Source organism: Hyperolius riggenbachi, chromosome 9 (genome assembly GCF_040937935.1).
Source record: "Hyperolius riggenbachi isolate aHypRig1 chromosome 9, aHypRig1.pri, whole genome shotgun sequence".
NCBI lineage: Eukaryota > Metazoa > Chordata > Amphibia > Anura > Hyperoliidae > Hyperolius > Hyperolius riggenbachi.
In genome coordinates this window covers 174,502,395-174,525,830 of record NC_090654.1, presented here as the reverse complement: position 1 = coordinate 174,525,830, position 23,436 = coordinate 174,502,395, and the positions used below count along the sequence as shown (strand labels likewise).

At 44.1% G+C, this 23,436-nt stretch overlaps 1 protein-coding gene across 3 annotated transcripts in view; it reads left to right on the top strand.

The window, feature by feature from the left end:
- IL17RD (interleukin 17 receptor D) overlaps window positions 1-23,436 on the top strand; it is a 148,763-nt gene that overhangs the window by 46,167 nt on the left and 79,160 nt on the right. Inside the window, exon 1 of one of the 3 annotated variants that reach the window (XM_068251741.1) lies at window positions 18,215-18,366. The exons of 1 other annotated variant lie outside the window; for it this stretch is intronic. The gene's annotated coding sequence lies outside the window, so the exon portion shown is untranslated. Of the gene's footprint in view, window positions 1-18,214; window positions 18,367-20,358; window positions 20,498-23,436 lie in introns of those variants that run through there. One more of the 3 variants, XM_068251742.1, reaches the window with a different exon arrangement.

Genomic DNA, 23,436 nt, shown 5'->3' with positions numbered 1-23,436 from the left:
GCATCTGATAGGCTAAAGCCTATTCGAGGCGGCGCAGGACGGATCGCCGTCCTGTGCTGCCCATAGCCTGAGTGAGAGGGAGGGAAGGAGAGGGAGGTAGGAAAATCGCTGCGGAGGGGGGGGCTTTGAGGAGCCCCCCCCACAAGGCCACACGGAGCGGGGGGGGGGGGGGGTCTGATCGCCCTGCCTTTTACCCGATCTGTGCTGCAGGCTGGAGAGCCCACGCAGCACAGATCATCCAAAAAGCCCCTGGTCCTTAAAGTGGATCCGAGATGAACTTTTACTCATTGCATAATTGTGTTCCTTACATATAGTTTATAGGGAATTCCTCAAGCCAAATACGTTTTTGTTTTGTTTTAATACCCTAATTTCCTATAAACTAAACAAGCCACACCCACAGCTTCTCCAGAGTGCCTTGCAAGGGATTGTGGGATTTCAGTCTGGGCAGGTGAAAAAGGTGTTACTAGCTATAGATTTCAGAGGCAGAGTTTTCACAATCTGAGAGCTGCAGTGCAGATACAGATCAGTTGCCTGTGTAATGGAGGAGATAAGAGTGGAGTTTTCACAGAATATGCAGATTAGCATGCCTAGATACAGATAAGCTTGCCTGTGTGTGTGATTGTGTAATAGTGACAAGCAGAAAACATGTCTGCTCCCATTGTATCACAGGAAAAAATATTAATATACTGTTGAAGCTGTTTGAAGATAGATTTGCTGTGTAAACTATCTAAACTTTAGATAAGATACAGTGGAGGAAATAATTATTTGACCCCTCACTGATTTTGTAAGTTTGTCCAATGACAAAGAAATGAAAAGTCTCAGAACAGTATCATTTCAATTGTAGGTTTATTTTAACAGTGGCAGATAACACATCAAAAGGAAAATCGAAAAAATAACCTTAAATAAAAGATAGCAACTGATTTGCATTTCATTGAGTGAAATAAGTTTTTGAACCCCTACCAACCATTAAGAGTTCTGGCTCCCACAGAGTGGTTAGACACTTCTACTCAATTAGTCACCCTCATTAAGGACACCTGTCTTAACTAGTCACCTGTATAAAAGACACATGTCCACAGAATCAATCAATCAAGCAGACTCCAAACTCTTCAACATGGGAAATACCAAAGAGCTGTCCAAGGATGTCAGAGACAAAATTGTAGACCTGCACAAGGCTGGAATGGGCTACAAAACCATTAGCAAGAAGCTGGGAGAGAAGGTGACAACTGTTGGTGCGATTGTTCGAAAATGGAAGGAGCACAAAATGACCATCAATCGACCTCGCTCTGGGGCTCCACGCAAGATCTCACCTCGTGGGGTGTCAATGGTTCTGAGAAAGGTGAAAAAGCATCCTAGAACTATACGGGAGGAGTTAGTGAATGACCTCAAATTAGCAGGGACCACAGTCACCAAGAAAACCATTGGAAACACATTACACCGCAATGGATTAAAATCCTGCAGGGCTCGCAAGGTCCCCCTGCTCAAGAAGGCACATGTGCAGGCCCGTCTGAAATTTGCCAATGAACACCTGAATGATTCTGTGAGTGACTGGGAGAAGGTGCTGTGGTCTGATGAGACCAAAATAGAGCTCTTTGGCATTAACTCAACTCGCTGTGTTTGGAGGAAGAAAAATGCTGCTTATGACCCCCAAAACACCGTCCCCACCGTCAAGCATGGGGGTGGAAACATTTTTCTTTGGTGGTGTTTTTCTGCTAAGGGCACAGGACAACTTAATCGCATTAACGGGAAAATGGACGGAGCCATGTACCCGAACGACAACCTCCTTCCCTCTGCCAGGAAACTGAAAATGGGTCGTGGATGGGTGTTCCAGCACGACCATGACCCAAAACATACAGCAAAGGCAACAAAGGAGTGGCTCAAGAAGAAGCACATTAAGGTCATGGAGTGGCCTAGTCAGTCTCCGGAGCTTAATCCAATAGAATACCTATGGAGGGAGCTCAAGCTCAGAGTTGCACAGAGACAGCCTCGAAGCCTTAGGGATTTAGAGATGATCTGCAAAGAGGAGTGGACCAACATTCCTCCTAAAATGTGTGCAAACTTGGTCATCAATTACAAGAAACGTTTGACCTCTGTGCTTGCAAACAAGGGTTTTTCCACTAAGTATTAAGTCTTTTATTGTTAGAGGGTTCAAAAACTTATTTCACTCAATGAAATGCAAATCAGTTGCTATCTTTTATTTAAGGTTATTTTTTCAATTTTCCTTTTGATGTGCTATCTGCCACTGTTAAAATAAACCTACCATTGAAATGATACTGTTCTGAGACTTTTCATTTCTTTGTCATTGGACAAACTTACAAAATCAGTGAGGGGTCAAATAATTATTTCCTCCACTGTATATAGACAAGTCACTTGTTATATTTAGTTTTTCATCTCGGATCCGCTTTAAGTGTGTACAGGGAAGACCTTATATGGCTACAGCGCTATAAATGTTAACGATAAGGTAACTCTGGAGAAAATATGACCTTGTTATCAGTCACCAAGTCTGGGGACTTTGCTCTTTTAATGTATTCCTGTTTATTGAATATTGACACATTTTACAAGAGGGGAAGTTTGCCTTAACTTTCTTGATGCTGTTATTTAAATCCCTTTGTGACCTGCTAGAAGATGATCATGTTGTTTACTTAATGTGCACCTGAACTTAGAAACTCCGTATCAAACTATGGATGAATTCTTCCCACAAACATAATTTCACACATAGCCTTTATTTGCACTGCTGAAGCTCATGTTAGCAAAAATGTATTTCATTTGCTGTAGAGCTCTGGTGAGATTACAGCATGCACAGATAAAACCTTGTTAGATTTGCAGAACACGACAGAGATAGGTTTACGTACAAGAGACTATAGTTTAGGTTTACTTTAAAGGATACCCCAACTGAAATGTGACATAATGAGATAGACATGTGTATGTACAGTGCCTAGCACACAGATAACTATGCTGTGTTCCTTTTTTTCTTACTCTGCCTGAAAGCGTTAAATATCAGGTATGTAAGTGGCTGACTCAGTCCTGACTCAGACAGGAAGTGACTACAGTGTGACCCTCACTGATAAGAAATTCCCCTTTTTTACCTCTTTCTTGCTCTCAGAGGCCATTTTCTGCTAGGAAAGTGTTTTATAGTTGGAATTTCTTATCAGTGAGGGTCACACTGTAGTCACTTCCTGTCTGAGTCAGGACTGAGTCAGCCACTTACATACCTGATATTTAACGCTTTCAGGCAGAGTAAGAAAAAAAGGAACACAGCATAGTTATCTGTGTGCTAGGCACTGTACATACACATGTCTATCTCATTATGTCACATTTCAGTTGGGGTATCCTTTAAAGATGTCACAGCAGTAATGGTATTACAAGGAATTTGTCTGTTGGTGTGTAGTAAGCAGTGTGTGCCAGGTCTAGATTTAAGCAAGGGGAACTAATGATAGCTTACCACGATAATAGCACAACTTCTTCTCTCTGCGTGTTCCGACATAACCTGTGTTTGATGGTGGGTTAAAGAAGATGGCATTTTGTTTTGAAACTACTTGAGTACGAAAACTGCAATTATGAGCGCGCATCTGACTGCAGACGTAGCACGCAAACCTTTGTTTTGGCCTGCTTTCAAGTGTACTTATTACAAATCCTCAGGAAAATGGGAATTTCTACCCGGCTGCATTTTTTTAAGTATTTTATAAAGTGACAGATCCATAGGGTGTAACTTTGGCGGGTGGAAAGTAAGATCAGCTACAATTTGTGTCCATCCCAGGAAATGAGCAGTTTCTTTTGTGAGAAAATAGGCCAATATTTTGTAGAGGTACATGCTGGGCAAAACTGAAAACTAAACCTTGAAATGTAGGCAGTGAATTAAGCTTAGCTGCCCAGAGCTTCTGTTCTGCACAAAGGTATTAAGGTGGCCATACATTATTCTATTCCTAATGCCGCTTTCACAAAGGAGTCTGAATTCACCGCCTGCCAGCTGCATCCGAGCAACAGTCGCATGCTTGCTAGTGCTCTGCACAGGCAGTACAGGGGCGGCCACCATACCGAGTCGCATTTGAGCGCAACCACGATATGATGTGATATATCATACAGGTTTCCATTCCATTTAAAACCCACATGTTAAAATTAGGTGCAAGATGCATGTGACGGATTATCGATTTTAACAATATTCTACTGTCTCCTTTTACTGTTTGTAGAATATCGGTAACTTTACTGATATTCTACTACCACCCTAACCTAACTTTTACACTACCCCACCAACCGAACACTAACCTTCCCCCATAACTACCACCGCTTTTCTCACTCCTCCTTCTGCTATATCACTCTGGTCCTGGCTTGATGATGTCATCAAGCTGAGACAGCGAACTTAGCGGCAGTGTGAGGCTGCATGTTGGGGAGAGAGGAGGCGGGGAGAGCTGCTCATCGCAGGACCCAGGGAGGTGAGTAATGGCTGCAACCTGCACTGGAGACACCTGGCTATACTGGGACACCGATTGCTAGCTATCTGTACTAGGGATACTGCTGCCTGGCCATCTAAACTGGGGTCACCTAAACCAGGCAAGCTCATCTGGTCCCCAAGGGGGATTAAGTGGCAGGTACCCAAGTGGTTCAATTTGGTTGTTATACAATTGTTTATGTATGCCTGCCAGGGCTGTGGAGTTGGAGTCGGGGCAATTTTGGGCACTCTGAGTTGGAGTCGTTGATTTCATAAACTGAGGAGTCGGATGATTTTTGTACAAAATTCACAACCCTGTTAACTATTAGACTATGGAGTCGGAGTCGGGGCCATTTTGGGTACCTGGAGTTGGAGTCGTGGTTTCATAAACTGAGGAGTAGGAAAATTTTTGTACCGACTCCACAGCCCTGATGCCTGCAGCAGCTGGTCTTGCTGAAATCGGCAGGGTTGGTTGCTCTTTGATCAGGATGTATACATGCATTGATTGAGCAGATTGTATATGGGGAAGTACGAGCATCAGTAGTGACGACAACTGCTAGATATACATATCAAGACACCAGCTAGAGCAGTGTTTCTCAACATAATTTCAGCATGTACACCTTTATTAATGACGGAGTTGGCCAAGTAACCCCTGTCGAGAGTAACATCATCCCAAGTACCCCTTAAAGTGGGCCCAAAAGAAAAATACAAGATTTCAGAAATCTATTTTCTTAATAATAATAATAATAATTAGCAGCCTTTTTTCAGCTGCATGATGACAAATATAAAATATTTTACATTTATTGGAGGAACCACTCCCTTCCTTTCATATTGCCGGGACAGAATCCGGCAAACTGGTGGAGCAGGTGGTGTCCGGCAAAGAAGGAATTGCTAATGGATGCCAGTTGTATAACCCTAGTTATGGATAGAGAAGGGTGAAAAGCATGCACTGAAATGCTCATAGGCTTGAAGGAGTGTTTATTTATCTTTGTATGTGTCAGAGTGGTGCAACTAAATATTTTGAATTAAAAAAAATGTTTGGTTTGGGTCTGCTTTAATACATACATATGGCTTAGGAGTACTTCATTGTGCATAAATGCTTTTCACACATTCCTTGATGCTTTAAATTGACTATAAATACTTATTTAGGTTAATTTATATAGCTTTTATCATTGTTTTTCATTTCAAATCTCAATATAATAGGTTAACTATGACACGTTCAAGTACTCCCTGAGTCCAACTAATGTACCTCCTGGGGTACGCATACCATGTGTTGAGAACTTAGGAGTTTGCCTAAGGAGCCCTCTTCCCTTTGTTACCTATAAGAAACCCAAAGGGCCCTTTCAGATAAATGTGGTGTGCTAGTGCATTTACTGCACCTCATAATTGTCTGTTATGGATTAGTTGCAAATCCGGTGCAGATGAATGCCATGCTGTTTATTTGGAAGACATTCCTCTGTCCAGAAAAATGTGCACAGCAGTGTTGGAACTCAGCAGACAGGAATCCGATGGATGTGTGCAAGTCACCATATGGAAGCATGGGCACAATCTGCATGTTCATTGCACATCAGTTGTCTGCTGCATTCAAACGCAGTGCACTGGACACAGGAGGAAAGGGCCCAAAATGACTAAATTGTAGAAGTGTGAATTCTGACTACCTTGAAAATAAAATCTGCCTGCCTGTTGTGCCATACTGATCCTCTGTCTTGAAACCAATTTTAACTTATGGACTCAGGTCAAGCATGCAGATCATACATTCCAACTCCTATGCTAGTTTGGTGTGACTCATATCCAACTAACCAATAGATCAGCATTGCAGCTAGGCAGCTGGCAATTTTTAAAGGGAATTTAACATGTCAGCCTCTATTCAGCTTGCTTTCATTTTACAGCAAAATAAGCACTTTTTTTGTAACATGGGGAGTATGAATGAAACAGTTTACGGTAACTCTTTAAAGGCCACAAGGTTTTCTACACTTGTAGTATCTGGTGAACTGACATTGTCAACTAAATGCCAGCCACTTTATGGAGTCTCTAATTATTTGCTTTTTGTAGTCTTCACATGTAACTGAACATGGTCTACCCCCCAATATTGAATAATTATGCCATGTTAGAGAGAGGATTAGGAAGAGCAATATGCTATAGGGAAGGTCAGAGCCTCACATCTGGCTGCAGCATGTTACAGACCATGGTGTACTTGATCTTTTTTGTTGGAAGGGAGTAATTATTCTCTAATTACAATCCAAAAATATCCTGTTGCTTTTTCTCCTTCCTGAAGACTGTTCTGCTTCTTGGATGTGGCCTTGAGGTGCATGAAACTGTAATCGGGTTATTAAACATGTTTTACTTTTGACTCAAAGCAAGAAGTTTTGAATCAGGATGATACCATTTATTGGCTAACTTAGAGATGGATAAACAGTGAGCTTTCGACTTATAAAAAGCCTTCGTCGGACTGGTTACTTTTGACTCAGTACAGCATTTGGATGTTATGTACTTTCTCTTTCTACAACTTTGGTATCTTCATTTGGCAAACTCTCACATGCTAGCTGTTTTTTTCAGTGCATAATAGAAATAAAAACCTAGAGCTAAACTTTCCAAATCAAATGGTACCCTATGTATCTTGAAAAACGTTATTTTGCAGATCTCTGGTACATCATCATCAGCAATAAATGAACCATTTATTGGAAAAGCCCAGGCAGAGGGATTTGAAAACACATATTGTAAAGTATATCTGAAATTAAATGCATTAAGCCCTATGACTTGGCGGGTAGAAAGCCACACTGATTGCTCTGGTATCAGAAGTCTTCAGGCCCCAAATCTCTACACTTTAAAGAGAGACTGTAACAAAATTCTGTGCCTTATTTCTTATGTCCTATAAGTTCCTATTACTGTTCTAATGTGGTCTATCGTACTGCAGCCTTTCCTACTTGCACTGTCTCTGTAATAAATCTTCTTTCCTCTGTCGTGTCTGTTGGGCTAAGGCTGGAATGTGTGGAATGTGCAGCACTGCTTGTCATTGGCAGAAGCTTTACACACTCCCTCCAAGCTCTGCATGAGTCACACCAGATAGCTGTTCACAGCCTATGATACTGTGGTTAGAAGCCATGTCATTTGTTTGTAAACACTGCCTAAAACTGTTCATTACAAGCCAGGATTGCAGCAGGGAGTGGCAGAAACAGCACAGAGGGGCACAGGAGAAAATAAGGAATAGAATGGTATGCTTTTTTATTGTAAGAATATTAGAGTACAGATTCTCTTTAATGTTCAGTGCAAAACACTCCAAGGCATTCAAAATATGGCATGCTGTCCTAGCAACCAGTTACTGGGAACACCTTTGGTCACATTGGCATGGGAATGGTGGTGTGAGTTGCAAAACCCTAATGTTTTAACGTTTGCTTAGGAGATTCTAAGGTCCATAAAGTGGTGCTATCAGAGAAAGCCGGGTGCATATCCGTCACGACCACCCTGATTGTGCAAGGGTGGAATGGACCTTTTGAAAAATTTTGTTGGCTCACTTAAAGGATACTTGACCACTTTGATACATGCTGGGGTGCTATGTTCAACTTAAAAAATGTATTTGCTTGTTCTTTGCACCAACAACTAGTGTTTTTCTTTAGAATATTATTAATGTGGAAAATGGTTAGTGATTTTCTAGACAGCTTTCACCATAGTACAAACGAAGAGTGTCCCTTGGTGTCCTGTTACAAGGTACGGAAGCAGTCCCTTCACACAGACAGCCCTTTGTTCCTGGAATAATGAAACCTCTGCAAAACATATTCAGGATACAAGGGTTCAGGCCTAGTCACTCGAGTATCATTTATTCTGTTGTATCATGACGGCTTTGGGAATAACTGAGTTTTGCAAACAGGCCCCGTCGATACCATATCTCACAGAAGATTGATTCCAGATTAATTCTTCATACTTCTCATAACTACACATTCAAGTCCAATTTGCAGGTTAGGCCTTGAGTGTCGGCCTTTTCTGACACGAGTAAAACAGGAATTATCTTAATAGTGCTGTCATAATTCGCAATGATTAAACCACCCAAGCAGGAAGTGATCTTCCTGAGGGGCAACAGATTTGATAGCCAAATTTGATAATGAATGCAGGCCAAGCAATTTTTTTCTACAATCAGGCCTTCTCTGTGCTGCTCTGTCATGCACCATGCAGTGTCTGTTTCTCCCCTTCTCCATAGCAACTATGTATGCACCCTAATTGTGACTTTAAAATTGCTCAAAGCTCAACCCTAGGTTTTCATATTTATTAATAGGAATATGGGATTAAGGAAGGCATGTTTTGGATTAGGTCTACAGTTAAAGGAGGTGTGGTTACCTAGTGATAAAAGAAACGACATCATGTCACATCTAAGCGCTTTCCTGCTCAGATGTGCCTCATTTCGGTGGCTGCCTCTCCACTCCCTGTGTCGAACGCCAACATGTGTCCCACTAGTGCATGGGAACAGCTGACAGGTCATGAATTCAGTGTCTCAGCCATGCTTGTATTAAAGGCCTGTTGCCGGGAAAGCTAAAGTTTTTTTTGGATTTTTTTTTTAAATTCCGGTGCAGAGGAAAGCAGCTACATCTGACCTTTAGCAATATAGCTGCTTTCCCTGTAGTGGAAGGTCTCCAGCTCTATTGGGTACAGTGAAGTGGATTAATTGGCTGTCCTACCACCCGTACAGTGCCAACTGTTGTGTATCTGCACCCCTGGATAATGACCCTGGAACAAAGTATCATATACTTCATATTCTGTAAAGCAATGTATCGCATGCTAGCTCTAGATCGGTGCTAAACCTAATGTGGATATTTGCATTGAAAAAAAAACTGCTTTTCGTACTATAAATACAGCTTAGGTGGTGGTTGAAGTTCCTGATGTATTGTTATAAAAAAAAAAATCTGCTTTGTTATATTCAAGATTATTGTAGATGTTTTATCATATGACATGCCTCTACAGCACTGCTTTAGTTTAACACATGAGTTTGAATATACGTTTGGGCAATACATTGGCTATGCCTGTCACAATGCCTGTTCTGTTCATTTCTGAAGGGCACTATTGGTCAGGAGTCAATATAATTTGACATTAATATAATTCTTTGCAGGCAGTTAAGCCTTGCTGTCTATTAAAACAGATGCAGGTACCTGGAAAACACTTTGTAGGGTGCAGATATAGATCTCCTCTCAGCTGGATTGGATTTCATAGTTAAATTGGTACCAGAAATACAAGTTAAATATGTTTCTAACAGAGATTTGAGGCCTTTGTTGATGTATGTATATGTTACGGCCAGAACCCGAAGTCTGGCCACTTCGGGTTCTGGCCGGTCAGAATGCGAAGTGGCCGATGTTCCAACGTTGGAACACCGGCTCATGCGGCCAATGTGGGAAACGGGCTTCAATTTTGGACTTTGGCCGGCCAGAACGCGTTGTGACTTCACATGGCCCGCCAAGTCCCGAAGCCCTGCTCACCGCCGCCAGAAAAGCTCCGCTCACCTCTCCTCCCCCGCTGCAGCTACATATACTCAGTCAGACCTCCGATAAGGGCGACCGTAGCAGGGAGGCAGAGACAGGCATAGCAGGCTGCCAGCTCACGCGAGACCCGCAGGACCCGAACACTTCAATGCAGAAGTGACGTGACGTCATTGAACACTTCTGCATATGAAGTGTATTGGTCCGGGCGGGTAGCGTGCGTGCTGCTCTGCCTTTCTCCGCCTCTCTGGTCGCCCTGATCGGAGGTCTGAATAGCGCCTCCAGGAAAGCTCGCCCAGCAGAGCACTCACAGCCATGCACAGCCCCCCCCAGTAGAGCACCCACAGCCCCCCCCCCAGCAAAGCACCCACAGCCATGCACAGCCCCCCCCCCCCAGCAAAGCACCCACAGCCATGCACAGCCCCCCCCCAGCAGACTCCACAGCCCCCCCAGCAGAGCATCCACAGCCCCCCCCAGCATAGCACCCACAGCCATGCACAGCCCCCCCAGCAGAGCACCCACAGCCATGCACAGCCCCCCAGCAGAGCACCCACAGCCATGCACAGCCCCCCCCCCCCCCCAGCAAAGCACCCACAGCCATGCACAGCCCCCCCCCCAGCAGACTCCACAGCCCCCCCCAGCAGAGCATCCACAGCCCCCCCCAGCATAGCACCCACAGCCATGCACAGCCCCCCCAGCAGAGCACCCACAGCCATGCACAGCCCCCCAGCAGAGCACCCACAGCCATGCACAGCCCCCCAGCAGAGCACCCACAGCCATGCAAAGCACCCAGCAAAGACCCCTCAGCCATGCACAGCACCCCAGCATAGCACCCACAGCCATACACAGCCCCCCAGCAGAGCACCCACAGCCATGCAAAGCACCCAGCAAAGACCCCCCCAGCCATGCACAGCACCCCAGCATAGCACACACAGCCCCCCAGCAGAGCACCCACAGCCATGCACAGCCCCCCAGCAGAGCACCCACAGCCATGCACAGCCCCCCAGCAGAGCACCCACAGCCATGCAAAGCACCCAACAAAGACCCCCCCAGCCATGCACAGCACCCCAGCATAGCACCCACAGCCATACACAGTCCCCCAGCAGAGCACCCACAGCCATACACAGCCCCCCAGCAGAGCACCCACAGCCATGCACAGTTCCCCAGCAAAGCACCCACAGCCATGCACAGCCCCCAGCAGAGCACCCCCAGCCATGCATCCCCCCCTCACCTGTGACTAATCGCCACTGTAATTTGATCTCTCCCCTGTGTCACCTGACTGCCACAGCAGAGCAGCAAATTTAAAAGCACAGGGTGGTAACAATATGCCTGCTCCCAAGAAAGCAGGAAGTAGACACACTGCTGATTTATTGCAGAATTTGTATCAGCTGTAACTAAGAAATGCTTTTCTTTAAAAAAAAGATTATGCTGTATCTTTCAGAGCAGAGAGGAAGTTCCGAGTGCCATTCATGGTGACCGGACAGGACCCGCGATGTTCTGGGGATTTCTGCGTTTTGGACTTTGGCCGACTGACTTTGGCCATTTCCAGAACTGGCCGGCCTATGTCAGAAATTCCCAGCATTTTGGACTTTGACCGACGTAAATTCGGCCAGTTCTAGAAATGGCCGGCCAATTCTAGAATTGGCCGATTTCTGGTTTTGGCCGTAACATATACATCACAAGGCAGACCCTAAGATGCAGTCTATATACAATTAACTCATTTAGAGCATAGAGCTTGCAAAGAATGAGCTCATGAGAATTTTATTTAGGACTTTTCTTTTGGCTATTGATTGGTTGTTTAGGATTTTTAGTTCAGCTTTCGTATAGATGGGAAAGGTGATATCTTGATCCAGTCAGCGAGATGGTTTGTGCCCTTGTGCCTCAAATGAGGTTGCAGTGAGGCCTGAAACACACTACAGATCGCAAATCTATGTAATTAGTGTTTTGTAAGGATTTCATGAGCATTTTCTGGTGCTTTTGGGAGTAATTTTTAAAAAGTGTAAGCTTTTTGCGAGTCATTGCGTGGTCCTTTCAATGTATCTTTTTTTTTTTTTTTTTAGTTTTTTTTTAGTTTGCAGTCATTTAAAATCACACTTAAATTGCTATGTGTGAGCGGTTCATGAGCGATATGCCAGCGTTTCAATACATTACATTGAAGAGCAAAATGCTGCATGTCCTGCGATTGCAATTTTGCTCATCGCAATCGCTACTTTGGAATTTGTTACATTTATTTACGTTTAAGGAAAGTGTTAGCGATTTAAAGCTCTCCCTAAATGATAAAAAAATCGTTCTAGTGGGTTCCAGCCCTGAGGCCCAAGAAGATGACCTTGTTGGATGCAGGTTTTTTTTTTTTTTTTTTTTATAACCTACATAATTATGTAACGATTGGTGAATTGGCACAGTTCAGCTATCCCATCCTGCAGCAGTACCATAGCAATGTCCCAATGTAATGCCACTCTTGCAGACTACAAAGATTAGGGAATTTATTAGCAATACACTGTGTAGTTAGTAAAGACTACAGGTGTATGTAGGGACAATTCTTCTCTGTATCCCAGATATTTCATTCTGAACATTTAAATGGGGAAAAAACTACAAATACATAGTAACACTAAAGGGGCCCATGCACCTTACGATTTTCCCGCCGATATACGGCCGATTCGATCACAGTGATCGAATTGGCTGTGAAATCGCCGCGCACACCGCTGACAGAACAATCGATTTCGTCCGAAATCGATCGTTCCCGTCGATCAGTCTGCGGAAGATTTCTCTCGATCGCCGGCGGGTAGGGAGTGCGTCGATAGCGGTGTTCGAATGCCCGATGACCGAAGCAATACAGCGGGTATACATTACCTGTTCCGGCCGGCGCGAGTCCCCGCTGTCACCGCTGTCTTCTTTTCGCACTGGGTTCCGGACTGGCTGCTGCTGCACAGAACTTCCTGTCCCGGCACGAAGTTTAAACAGTAGAGCACCCTCTACTGTTTAAACTTCCCCTGGACAGGAAGTTCAGTAGCTGCAGGAACAGTCTGGAGCCCGGAGCGGAGAAGAAGACAGCTGGGACCAGGGGACTCGCGCCGGCCGGAACAGGTAATGTTTGGGGGGGGGGGGGGGGGGGGGCGGCAGCACCACCCCCACCACAGATTGTGAACGGTTTCAGGCTGAAATCGATTCACAATCTGCAGTAAAGGTGGCCATACGATCCCTCTTTGATCAGATTCGATCAGAGAGGGATCTATCTGTTGGTCGAATCTGATGGCAAATCGACCAGTGTATGGCCACCTTTGCCATCTTACCAATCCAACATTGGTAAAAATCAATACAATTTGAAGGCAAATCCCAATGGTATGCAGGAAATGCATAGGACAGGCAGATGGCAATACTATTCAAGTAATACTAATGACATTAAGGTGATATTTTCACATCTTATTAATCAAACTCCTGTTAAACCCCCAGCAAGCGAGAAAACAATCAGAATAATTTTGACAGTACTTTATCACCTACTTTTTGGTACTTCTTCAGTTGTAGAGTGCTGAAAAGTTATTTTCAACAGAATATGAAAAATGATCTTCTATGAGAAAACTTTAGAGAAAAAGTGAATTGAATAAGGGCCAAGGTATTAATGACTTAAAGATACTGTCTTTCCCCAAAAATAAGACAGTGTCTTGTATTAATTTTTGCACCAAAAGGTGTGCTAGGGCTTATTTTCAGGGGATGTCTTATATTTCTAGGAACACACGAATTCATGTACTGTGTGTTGTTCTGCCTTCCCCATTGTGCCACCTCTTCCTCCACCTCCTTGGTCCCCCCTGTACCTTTAGCGTCCTACTGGTGTCCCCCTCTGTACCCATGTCCTCCTCTATCCCCTGCCCTCTTGTGTCCTACACTGTCTTCTGCTGTGGTCCTGGTGTCGCCCATATCCTCTTATGTCTCCCTGCATCCTCCTCTTGACAGGCAGCCTGTTGGACCAATCAAAGTGCGGGTGTTCACATCCTTCAAATCCACATGACCCGATGGGGCTGAGGGTGGGCTTATAGGAGCTGTCGGTCCTTTACAGAGAGCGCACACAAGTTAGCAGCGCATGCTACTCAGCACTTCTGCTTGTAGCGTGCGCTGGGGATTTTTTAACTCGCACTGCTCAATCTATGGAGCGCTGCTTTAGCACCTTAGTAAATAAAGCCCCTAGTCTCTTAACTCATCCTGAGCGTTCTTCAAGGTGTTGCTGTACACATTTGAAAATAAAATCACTTGGGTGGTCTTGATATTAATAGACACTTTGCCTTTCAGAATATTTGGTTCTTGAGGCCTCATGTCCCTGTGCTCCAAGCTAGAAAGTGCACCAATTAACCAGTGTATTGAACTGTGGCAGCAGGAAGTGCAGACAAACAAATTGTCTGATGCTTCCTAATGGGTGGAGCTGGGAGACAGAAAACACATGTCTTGTAATGCGTAACATGTGGCTGAGCCCAGCTCTCTTCCCAGGCTTTGTGCACCCAGCATCGCTTCAAGGCTTAAGCTGCTTCCTATCTACTGTAATTATTATGCAACAATTACCCATTGCTCAGGTTCCCTGCTGCTCACTGGTCCCTGATTAGTTTATATTATAAAGCAAGGTCGCTTCCTGGTTTCATGCTTATTGGAAATACCCTAAACTAGGGCAGGAAGAGACATTTTATTTATGAGGCAGAAGACTTATCAAGAAAAACGATCACCAGTCAGTAAATATTTCTGCTTACACAGAGATGACGGAACGTTACTTTTTCTTTCCTCTGAAGACTCAGCCTCTCTATAAACGAGCCGCATGTTGAATTTTACTAGGAGGAGATACCACATGGACTCCAGTATTCATTTATAGATTAGTCAGCATTTGCCCATTGTAAAATCAGCCTTCGCCTGATATACATTCTGAAATTTCCATAGATGAGGCATCTTTAGTGCTACATAAAAGTGGGTATCCTGAATAACCCTACACTACATTTTACTATATGTCACTATGGTGAATCTTTAAAGAGAACCCGAGGTGTGTTTAAAGAATGTTATCTGCATACAGAGGCTGGATCTGCCTATACAGCCCAGCCTCTGTTGCTATCCCAAACCCCACTAAGGTCCCCCTGCACTCTGCAATCCCTCATAAATCACAGCTGTGCTGTGAGGCTGTGTTTACATCTGTAGTGTCAATCTCAGCTGCTCCCCCGCCTCCTGCAGAGCTCCGGTCCCTGCCCCTGTCCCTTTCCTCCAATCAGCAGGGAGGGAAGGGATGCAGGCGGGGCCTGGAGTTCTGCAGGAGGTGGGGAGAGCAGCAGACTGACACTATAGAGATAAACACAGCCTGCTCTGACAAGCTGTTTGTCAGCAGCGTGGCTGTGATTTATGAGGGATTGCAGAGTGCAGGGGGACCTTAGGGGGGTTTGGGATAGCAACAGAGGCTGGGCTGTATAGGCAGATCCAGCCTCTGTATGCAGATCATATTTTTCAAACCCACCTCGGGTTCTCTTTAAGGTCCTGGGTTTGAATTGGACATGGGACACTAACCGGGTGGAATTTCCCTTATTTGTGTGGGTTTCTTTGAGCTTTGGTTTCACTTACATCCCACTGAATGATGTGACTGATTCAGTGTTCCCTATAAAACTTTACAAAGATTTAATTGTGTGTGTGTGTGTGTATGTATATCTATATCTATATCTATATCTATATATATATATATATATATATATATATATATATATAATCTCTATCTCAATAATGGACAAAATCTTAATAAAGCTTAAATGTGTTACTTCAATTAACTAGTGAACACGTGACCTCTTCCTATATTTTCAAAGGCGTGTGATATCCTTATTTTTGTAGCCCAACAAGGAGTCCCTGTAGAATGTGTCCCTTCTCCAAATGCATCAGACTCCCTTGTGATGGTCACCATGACAGGGGTCCTAAAAGCTTTGTTCACACTAGGTCTACTGCCACATAATTTCCCAGAGTATACAGTAGAGGACTATCAGATATGCAGAATAGACTTTTGCTTTCCTATGGGCCTGTTCATATGTCTGTCTTATGTGTGGGATAGTCAGTTGTATTCCCGCAATGAGCAAACCTGAGTGAATGTTTTTTGTTTTGTTATTTTTAAAGGATACCCGAGGGGACGTGACATGATGATATAGACATGTGTATGTACAGTGCCAAGCACACTAATAACTATGCTGTGTTGCTTTTTTCCTTTCTCTGCCTGAAAGGTTTAAAAATCCGGTACGCAAGTGACAGTTTTCAGAGTCAGGACTGGGTCAGACTATAGCATAACCCTCACTGATAAGGTAATAGAGCCAGAAAACACTGTCCTAGAAGAAAATGGCCTCTGATGCTGGGTACACACTGAGATTTTCTGGCCGATTTACTGTCAGATCGATTATTTCCAACATGTCCGATTTGCTTTCTGATCGATGTCCGAGCATTTTCCGATCAATTTCCTATTGAAGTTAATGGAAATCGATCAGAAAATGCTCGGACATCGATCGGAAAGCAAATCGGACATGTTGAAAATAATCGATCTGACAGTAAATCGGCCACAAAATCTCAGTGTGTACCCAGCATGAGCGCAGAAAGGGATAAAGGGGGTCAATAGTTCATAGATTTGAGCTCTACCATACTTCACTTAGCAAAAACTATTAAACAGTAAAAAACTTAAAAAGTAGATTTAAATATAAAATAAATGTGTGTGATATCTGTCATTTCTAGAAGAAAAAGGATAGATGCAATTGTTTATCACATCAGTTAATTTTCACCTCGGGTGCCCTTTAAAGAAAACTACAGCGCTGCCATTCATCCAATAGAACGGTATACAACCCTCCTGAATGCAGCAGATGCTGCAGTGGACCTCCAGGGTGACACATTTATGCTGGAGTGGCAGCATATAGTCTCTGACTAAGCCAAAGGTTTTTCAGGTAGCAAACCTTCAGCTCGGATCGCCCAAGAACCTCTAAGGTCAGGTGGGATACTACTTCCTGTCCTGTTTTTATTTTGGCTTAACCTTAAGATGCAGTTGAATTTAATTGACAGCTGCCTTTAAATTCCTACATAGAAATAATAGCCTCCATGAATGAGGGTTGCGTAAAAAGCCAATATAGCCAGCACTGCTGTCCATTATTCTATCCCATATGGTCAAGTTCTACAATTTTTAAATGGCATAAGAAATTTCCCTTCCTGTCTGCATCCATCAGATTCTATGAAAGCGGAACAGAGACACAGCCCTCACTTATGGAAGTCTGTGACCCAGAACTGCAAGCCCAGACCACACGCTTCTAACCTCCAGTGCAGGGAAACCCCAGACTCCCAGCATACAGCAGGCTCAAGAGAAGCCGGAGATGGGTTTAGCAGGCAGTGAGAAAAGAAAATTCATTTTTGTGAAACTAGAAATCTAAACGAAATAGTGCTTTGAAAAACTGCACACTCCACTGTCACTGCCAATCTCCTTTACACATGTGCACATCAGTTTTTATAATGACCAATGAAACACAAGACAGAATGACAGAGAAACTATTGCATTCAATACAAATACATTGAAAAATGAAAAGTAAATCAATAAGAGCCGCCAATCAGATTTCAGTTCACTGAACCCAAATCAATGATTGCTGAACTCAGGCTTGATTTAAAGAGAAACTCCAACCTAGAATTGAACTTGATCCCAATCAGTAGCTGATACCCCCTTTTACATTAAAAATATAATGCTTTTCACAAACAGACCATCAGGGGGCGCTGTATGACTGATTTTGTGCTGAAACCCCTCCCACAAGAAGCTCTGGGACCCTGGTACTCTGGGCAAACTGCCACAATGTTCACAGACAGGAATTAGCTGTTTACAGCTGTCTCTAAAAGCCAAAACAGCTAGGAGCAGCTATATAACCTGCCCACAGTAAAAATGTCACCATGAAATAAATGTCAGAATGTAAATCGGGGAGAAGAAAGATTTTACAATGAGCAAACACTGACTAAATCATTTATACATAATTATGGTAAAAAATGAAGCACTTTTTTTACTACATTTTCACTGGAATTCCTCTTTAAAAGTGTAAAGGGGCACTACAGTGAAAAACTGTAAAATGTAAAATATGTGCAAACATATACAAATAAGAAGTACATTTTTATTCCAGAGTAAAATGAGCCATACACTACTTTTCTCCTATGTTGCTGTCACGCACAGTAGGTTGTAGAAATCTGACAGAAGTGTCAGGTTTTGGACTAATCCATATCTTTATAAGGGACTCTCAGGGATGTTTTTATTTTCAAAAGCACTTAGTGAATGGCAGTTGCTCTGTCCAACTGCCAAAAAACTGTGTAGCGAGCAGGGAAACTGGCCAGCATCTTTGTATAAATCCTTTTTAGGGAATATCTTTATAAAGAATAAAAGCCTTGCTGAGAATCCCTCATGAAGAGATGGACTAGTCCAAAACCTGTCACCTCTGTCAGATTTCTACAACCTACTGTACGTGACAGCAACATAGGGTAAAAGTAATGTATGGCTAATTTTACTCTGGGAAAAAATGTACTTCTTATTTGTATATGTTTTCACATATTTTAAATTTTAGTTTTTCGCTGTTGTGCCCCTTTAAAGTGAACCTAAAGTCAATGTAAAAAAATGAGATTTACTCACCTGGGGCTTCCCTCAGCCCCCTGCAGCCGATCGGTGCCCTCGCAGCTCCGCTCCGATGGTCCAGGACCCGCCGGCGAACACTTCCGGTTTGGCCGCCACCGGCCGACAGGCATGGGAACGCGAGTGATTCTTCGCGTTCCCAGCCTGTATATCGCCCCCTATGCTGCTATTGCGGCACTACTGCCTTAAACCTGCCTTTGGTTTCCTTTGGAAGTCTGAGTAAAGCAGGGACTTGTGGGTCTTAGCACACCTTGGTCATTTTGTATGAATGGCGCCTTACCCTCTCATGGTTCACTTTCTGTATTTGAGTGGGTACTTTTCTCCAGCAGGAAATGTCATTTGATTGCAGTTTCATATGTAGCAAGGAGTTAGGCCATTCAGATGCAGTTGCTGCTGATTTGGATCCTAATTCTCTGCAGCATACTACAGCAAGTGCAACAACATTTGCATCAACATTAGAAACATTAGCATCTCACTGATCATCTCTAATGTCAACTTGAACTTTCTGCTCCTTTGTGTCTAGTGAATCCATGATTGTGAATGGGCAGTATTATTGCAGAATGGGCTCATCCTTCGAAGTGAAAATGTGGTGGCTTGATCTGTAGGTGTATGGGAAGTTTTAGTCTGAGGTAGTTTGCACCGTGAATGAAGCCTGGATTAATTGGACCTCATGCTGCTGACATAGATTAACATGGATTTGCGCATGCTTTGCTGTGGTTTTTCTCTGTAAAAGTATTTTATGGGAAACTGTGCCCCGACCAGCTGAATGGCTGCATGGCTCTCTGGGGTTCCACTTGGCTAGAAAAACATCCACATTATTTCACACTGTAACAAATTAGAAATCAAAGCTTTGGCTGCACATCGCTGTGCTCAGATATCATCAGCTGTCTCTTTTTTTTCACTTCTGATTTACGGATACTGCTGTAAGTATTAGACCTTGTACATGAATGTGCCTAAAGTAAAGGCAGCCATACACTGGTCGATGTGCCATCAGATCGACCAGCTGACAGATCCCTATCTGATCGAATCTGATCAGAGAGGGATCGTATGGCTGCCTTTCCTGCAAACAGATTGTGAATCGATTTCAGCCTGAAACCGATCACAATCTGTTGTGGTGGTGCTGCCGCCGCTCCCCCCGCCGGTATACATTACCTGAGGCTGGCTCCCGGGCGTGATGTCCCCGTCATGTGGCACCTCCGGCTCCGGCATCCGCATAGAACTTAAGCTATCACACCAGTGACAGCGGAAGTTGAAATAGAGCGCCCTCTAGTTGTACTTCCGCTGTCACTGGCATGACAGCGGAAGTTATACGAGGATGCCGGAGGTGCCATGACGGGAGCAGTGACGGACGGGATGCCCGGGAGCCAGCCTCAGGTAATGTATACCTGATCGGATCGGCCGCCGCTAGCGACGCGCTCCCTACCCGCGGGCGATCGAGGGTAATTTCCCGCACGGCGCGATCGACGGACCGATCCGATTTCGGGAGGAAATCGGATCGGCGGGTGCGTGTTGCGCGAACGATTGGCAGCAGATTCGATCCCAGTGATCGAATCTGCTGTCGAAACTGCCGCAAATCGGGCCAGTGTATGGCCACCTTAAGGCTTGTGCTGCCTGCAGTAACCTGATAGATTCATTTTACAGTCTTCCCTTCACTGGGAACATAAAAGCTGGACTGCAGTGTTATGGGCAGCACAACCTACCTCTCAGACACTTTAAATCTTCTTCCTTTCAGTTTTATAAAGTGTTCCTGTAGAGGCTTTCCCTGTCCTCCTCCATTGGCTCGCTCCAGCGGTGTCCTCCGCAAATCCATCAACAAGCCCTTGCAGATGGCTCGCTCATGCGCAGTAGCATATTTTTCCACCAAAGACTGTGCTACTGTGTGGGTGCAAAGCGGCAAGCTTCGGGTGTCCCAGCACTGGAGCAGCGTGGTGAAGGGAGACAGGAGACAAGGGAGACAAACCATTGGAGGATCCCTCTTCTGAGGTAAGTGCCTAACTTTTTGTTAAGAACTTACACATTTGTTTAAAGGATACCAGAGCTGAACTAACTAGGGGATACGGGAGGAGAAGGCATGCACTGCAAGCTTTCCTGGTGCCTACCGCTCCCCCTGTTCTCCTTTGACCTCCTCTCTTTTGTACCTAAGTGCCCCCTGGCGGTCTCTGCTGGGTCGGGCATTTGTGCGCAGACGCTAGCCCGGCTATGCGTGTGCTATATCGCGCCCGTGCCCAGGAGTGCTATGCGCGGGACATAGTCATGATATAATGCGCAGTACACTCCTGGCCTCGCTTTGTAGCGCATGCGAAATAGGATGCACGCAGCCGGGCCAGCACCTGCGCACTAATGCAAGACCATTTAGGTGAGAAAGGAGGGGGCAGAGGAGAATGGGGGGAGCTTGCTATGAGAAGTGTGATCCCTGCGTTTGTGGTAAATGGAGCTGAACTGAGAGCAATGCCTTTTTCCTTCTCCACACAAGTGTAATTTCCCTTAAGAACAGTTCCATTCAGTGCCACATGATGGTGCATTTGTGTATTGCTGATACATTTTTCTGCAGCACTTTACAGAGTATGTCACACAATTTATGTCCCTGTCTGTCTGACAGAATAGTTTAAAATCTAATTTCCCTTCCATAGTCATAGTGTGATGTCCTTATCAGAATCTAAGGCAATAATTGTGTGGAAGCCAATTAACCAGTATGATTTTGGTATGTGAGAGTTCCTAGAGAAAGCACATGCAGATACAGAAAGAGCGTGCAAGCAGATTGTGTCCTGGTCAGGGAGCAGACTTGGCCTCAAGTGTTTTAAGGTCACCAAGCCAATGTGATTGTAACTGGGGTGAATAGGACCTCTTATAGCAGATGGATAAAAACGGAAGCAAATAAAAATATAACGTTTAATGAATGGACACAATTGTTCAAGGTACTGTACAATGAACAATTCCTACTCAATGCATACATCAACACTTCATGAAGTTCTCCTTAAAGCAAACCTATGATTTGGGTGGGGAGTTGAGGGAGGTGCATACTTACCTCAGTAGAGGGAGGCCTCTCCAGATGCTTCCCGCATCCTCCTCACCACCCCTGGACCTTAAAAAGGAGAACTGTAGTGAGAGGTATATGGATGCTGCCATATTTTTTTCCAATACCAGTTGCCTGGCTGTCCTGCTGATATATTTGGCTGAAGTAGTGGCTGAATCACACCAGAAACAAGCATGCAGCTAATCTTGTCTTATCTGTCAAAATTGTCAGAAAAACCTGATCTGCTGCATGCTTGTTCAGGGTCTATGGCTGAAAGTATTAGAGGCAGAGGATCAGCAGGACAGCCAGGTAAATGGTATTGCTTAAATGAAAATAAATATGGTTGCCTCCATACACCTCTACAGTCCTCTTTTAGGGCCCGTTCAGATCAGAAATGCGGATGGCCATGCGTGCGGAACGCAACGCGTACGAACGCATGGCCATCCGCGTTTGTGTGCGTTGCGTGGCTGATCCCATCACTGAAAAGTGAATGGGACAGCCACGCGTTTTTGCAAAATCTGCGTGCAGCATGCGTTTCCGGACCGCACAGGTCCGGAACGCATGCAGTGTGAACATCAGACATTGCACTCTATGCAATGTCTGATGTTGTGCGTTTTGGCCACCTGCACGCGTTTCCAAAACGCGGCTGGAAACGCGTGCAGTGTGAACGGGCCCTAAAGGTTTGCAGCCATGCTCCCATCTGTAAAAGAGTGTGACTGACAGCAGAATGTTGTGCACGAGCAGCTCTGCTACTGTGCAGAAACGGGATGTCTTGCGGAGGCGACAGGGGGCATTGGGGGCCACTGTACTCATGCTAGATTCTCCATTTATATCTTTTTTTATTTATGTCTACAAAATTTACATAAAAGATGCCACAGTTCAAGTTATATGTAAGCTCCATCCTACTTACAAATACCGTGGATTACAATGGCCATTATATACTATAAGTTGAACTATACAAAACAACCTATTTTCTATTCACAGTAATTCCTTCCTTCTCTATTATTTTAATTCTAATACTTTATATCTCTAATTGCACTTTGAAGACAAAGAAAAAGAACACAACAAAAGAAAAAAAACAAGACAGATCACTTATTATTTCCTGTCCTATCCCCCCGAGGTGGTATATCCATTCCCATGTTCCATGAACCAAGCATTCATTATCTTTATTCATCTATCTGCCAGTGAGAATTGACTAAATGTTTAATACATCATATAGAAAAAATAGATTAATTTTTCTTATCATTCTTAATACTAAACAAATTCTGCATATCTTTCATTTTCCCTAAACTCTAACCACTTTCTCCATTTTGCATAATGTATATCTAACTTATTCAGTTTCAGAAAATGTAATTCATCAAATGTCAACAGTCTATTTACTACCTCACACCACTCCTTTACTGTAGAGACTGTATGCGACTTCCAATATCTGGGTACTAGACTCTTAGCTGCATTAAGTAATGACGGTATAATCGACTTTTTATAGCTCTTTACCCCTGTTTTAATACCATGTAATAGGATAAACCAAGGATCCCTCGAGATTGTTTCTCCCACAATTAATTCCATCACCATGCTAGTGGTGTGACTGACAGCAGAAAGTTGTGCACGAGCAGCTCTGCTACTGTGCAGAAACGGGATGTCTTGCGGAGGCGACAGGGGGCATTGGGGGCCACTGTACTCATGCTAGATTCTCTACAGAGGCAGTCTTATTGGCCGAGCTTCATCTAGCATGTGAACAAGGTGTAAGGTTTTTTTAAACCTGGTAAAACATTTTAGACAAAGACAAGACAAATAACATTTATATCGCACTTTTCTCCTGGCGGACTCAAAGTGCCAGAGCAGAGAGACATTTTTTATTTTTAATTGATTTTTTATTTTGAGCGACGTCACGATGTGGGTACAGGTGAAC